General features: G+C 52.4%; 8 non-coding genes and 3 pseudogenes across 8 annotated transcripts; all 11 read left to right on the forward strand.

The window, feature by feature from the left end:
* Positions 1 to 41: 41 nt before the first annotated feature.
* Positions 42 to 150, forward strand: LOC131111676 (5S ribosomal RNA; annotated as a pseudogene).
* Positions 151 to 261: 111 nt separating this feature from the next.
* Positions 262 to 380, forward strand: LOC131116529 (5S ribosomal RNA). The gene has a single exon (XR_009123774.1). It is a non-coding gene; the product is annotated as a 5S ribosomal RNA (ribosomal RNA).
* Positions 381 to 492: 112 nt separating this feature from the next.
* LOC131116059 (5S ribosomal RNA) lies at positions 493 to 611 on the forward strand. Its single transcript, XR_009123321.1, has one exon. It is a non-coding gene; the product is annotated as a 5S ribosomal RNA (ribosomal RNA).
* Positions 612 to 723: 112 nt separating this feature from the next.
* Positions 724 to 831, forward strand: LOC131114032 (5S ribosomal RNA; annotated as a pseudogene).
* A 112-nt stretch (positions 832 to 943) lies between these two features.
* On the forward strand, positions 944 to 1,062 carry LOC131116931 (5S ribosomal RNA). The gene has a single exon (XR_009124163.1). It is a non-coding gene; the product is annotated as a 5S ribosomal RNA (ribosomal RNA).
* A 112-nt stretch (positions 1,063 to 1,174) lies between these two features.
* Positions 1,175 to 1,293, forward strand: LOC131115906 (5S ribosomal RNA). Its single transcript, XR_009123173.1, has one exon. It is a non-coding gene; the product is annotated as a 5S ribosomal RNA (ribosomal RNA).
* A 112-nt stretch (positions 1,294 to 1,405) lies between these two features.
* On the forward strand, positions 1,406 to 1,524 carry LOC131117226 (5S ribosomal RNA). Its single transcript, XR_009124450.1, has one exon. It is a non-coding gene; the product is annotated as a 5S ribosomal RNA (ribosomal RNA).
* A 111-nt stretch (positions 1,525 to 1,635) lies between these two features.
* On the forward strand, positions 1,636 to 1,754 carry LOC131114305 (5S ribosomal RNA). Its single transcript, XR_009121620.1, has one exon. It is a non-coding gene; the product is annotated as a 5S ribosomal RNA (ribosomal RNA).
* Positions 1,755 to 1,866: 112 nt separating this feature from the next.
* On the forward strand, positions 1,867 to 1,975 carry LOC131113718 (5S ribosomal RNA; annotated as a pseudogene).
* A 112-nt stretch (positions 1,976 to 2,087) lies between these two features.
* On the forward strand, positions 2,088 to 2,205 carry LOC131119025 (5S ribosomal RNA). Its single transcript, XR_009126157.1, has one exon. It is a non-coding gene; the product is annotated as a 5S ribosomal RNA (ribosomal RNA).
* A 112-nt stretch (positions 2,206 to 2,317) lies between these two features.
* LOC131114306 (5S ribosomal RNA) lies at positions 2,318 to 2,436 on the forward strand. Its single transcript, XR_009121621.1, has one exon. It is a non-coding gene; the product is annotated as a 5S ribosomal RNA (ribosomal RNA).
* Positions 2,437 to 2,500: the final 64 nt, after the last annotated feature.

Below are 2,500 nucleotides of genomic sequence, written 5' to 3' on the forward strand. Positions count from 1 at the left end.
CTGCGTCACCTTCAAATAGGATATTTTCAGTTGACCTGGCCGCTTACGGCCATACTACCCTGAAAACGCCCGATCTCGGAAGCTAAGCAGGGGCGGGCCTGGTTAGTACTTGGATGGGAGACCGCCTGGGAATACCAGGTGCTGTAAGCTCTTTATGGTTTCTGCTCTAGCCTGACAGCAGAGGGCGCTGTTTGACACTTTTTGCTGGATCTAGTTTGGCCTGCGTCGCCTTCAAATAAGATCTTTTCAGTTGTCCTGGCAGCTTACGGCCATACTACCCTGAAAACGCCCGATCTCGTCCGATCTCGGAAGCTAAGCAGGGGTGGGCCTGGTTAGTACTTGGATGGGAGACCGCCTGGCAATACCAGGTGCTGTAAGCCTTTTATGGTTTCTGCTCTTGCCTGACAGCAGAGGGCGCTGTTTGACACTTTTTGCTGGAGTCTAGTTTGGCCTGCGTCGCCTTCAAATAGGATCTTTTCATTTGCCCTGGCAGCTTACGGCCATACTACCCTGAAAACGCCCGATCTCGTCCGATCTCGGAAGCTAAGCAGGGGCGGGCCTGGTTAGTACTTGGATGGGAGACCACCTGGGAATACCAGGTGCTGTACGCTTTTTATGGTTTCTGCTCTTGCCTGACAGCAGAGGGCGCTGTTTGACACTTTTTGCTGGAGTCTAGTTTGTCCTGCGTCGCCTTCAAATAGGATCTTTTCAGTTGCCTTGGCAGCTTTTGGCCATACTACCCTGAAAACGCCCGATCTCGGAAGCTAAGCAGGGGCGGGCCTGGTTATACTTGGATGGGAGACCGCCTGGGAATACCAGGTGCTGTAAGCTTTTTATGGTTTCTGCTCTTGCCTGACAGCAGAGGGCGCTGTTTGACATGTTTTGCTGGAGTCTAGTTTGGCCTGCGTCACCTTCAAATAGGATTTTTTCAGTTGACCTGGCAGCTTACGGCCATACTACCTTGAAAACGCCCGATCTCGTCCGATCTCGGAAGCTAAGCACGGGCGGGCCTGGTTAGTACTTGAATGGGAGACCGCCTGGGAATACCAGGTGCTGTAAGCTTTTTATGGTTTCTGCTCTTGCCTAACAGCAGAGGGCGCTGTTTGACACTTTTTGCTGGAGTCTAGTTTGGCCTGCGTCGCCTTCAAATAGGATCTTTTCAGTTGCCCTGGCAGCTTACGGCCATACTACCCTGAAAACGCCCGGTCTCGTCCGATCTCGGAAGCTAAGCAGGGGCGGGCCTGGTTAGTACTTGGATGGGAGACCGCCTGGGAATACCAGGTGCTGTAAGCTTTTTATGGTTTCTGCTCTTGCCTGACAGCAGAGGGCGCTGTTTGACACTTTTTGCTGGAGTCTAGTTTGGCCTGCGTCGCCTTCAAATAGGATCTTTTCAGTTGACCTGGCAGCTTACGGCCATACTACCCTGAAAACGCCCGATCTCTTCCGATCTCAGAAGCTAAGCAGGGGCGGGCCTGGTTAGTACTTGGATGGGAGACCGCCTGGGAATACCAGGTGCTGTAAGCTTTTTATGGTTTCTGCTCTTGCCTGACAGCAGAGGGCGCTATTTGACACTTTTTGCTGGCTCTAGTTTGGCCTGCGTCGCCTTCAAATAGGATCTTTTCAGTTGATGTGGCAGCTTACGGCCATACTACCCTGAAAACGCCCGATCTCGTCCGATCTCGGAAGCTAAGCAGGGGCGGGCCTGGTTAGTACTTGGATGGGAGACCGCCTGGGAATACCAGGTGCTGTAAGCTTTTTATGGTTTCTGCTCTTGCCTGACAGCAGAGGGCGCTGTTTGACACTTTTTGCTGGAGTCTAGTTTGGCCTGCGTCGCCTTCAAATAGGATCTTTACAGTTGCCCTGGCAGCTTACGGCCACACTACCCTGAAAACGCCTGATCTCGGAAGCTAAGCAGGGGAGGGCCTGGTTAGTACTTGGATGGGAGACCGCCTGTGAATACCAGGTGCTGTAAGCTTTTTATGGTTTCTGCTCTTGCCTGACAGCAGAGGGCGCTGTTTGACACTTTTTGCTGTAGTCTAGTTTGGCCTGCGTCACTTTCAAATAGGATCTTTTCAGTTGACCTGGCAGCTTAGGCCATACTACCCTGAAAACGCCCGATCTCGTACGATCTCGGAAGCTAAGCAGGGCCGGGCCTGGTTAGTACTTGGATGGGAGACCGCCTGTGAATACCAGGTGCTGTAAGCTTTTTATGGTTTCTGCTCTTGCCTGACAGCAGAGGGCGCTGTTTGACACTTTTTGCTGTAGTCTAGTTTGGCCTGCGTCACCTTCAAATAGGATCTTTTCAGTTGACCTGGCAGCTTACGGCCATACTACCCTGAAAACGCCCGATCTCGTCCGATCTCGGAAGCTAAGCAGGGGCGGGCCTGGTTAGTACTTGGATGGGAGACCGCCTGGGAATACCAGGTGCTGTAAGCTTTTTATGGTTTCTGCTCTAGCCTGACAGCAGAGGGCGCTGTTTGACATGTTTTGCTGGAGTCTA

The sequence above is a fragment of the Doryrhamphus excisus genome, unplaced genomic scaffold, assembly GCF_030265055.1.
Source record: "Doryrhamphus excisus isolate RoL2022-K1 unplaced genomic scaffold, RoL_Dexc_1.0 HiC_scaffold_25, whole genome shotgun sequence".
Taxonomy (NCBI): domain Eukaryota; kingdom Metazoa; phylum Chordata; class Actinopteri; order Syngnathiformes; family Syngnathidae; genus Doryrhamphus; species Doryrhamphus excisus.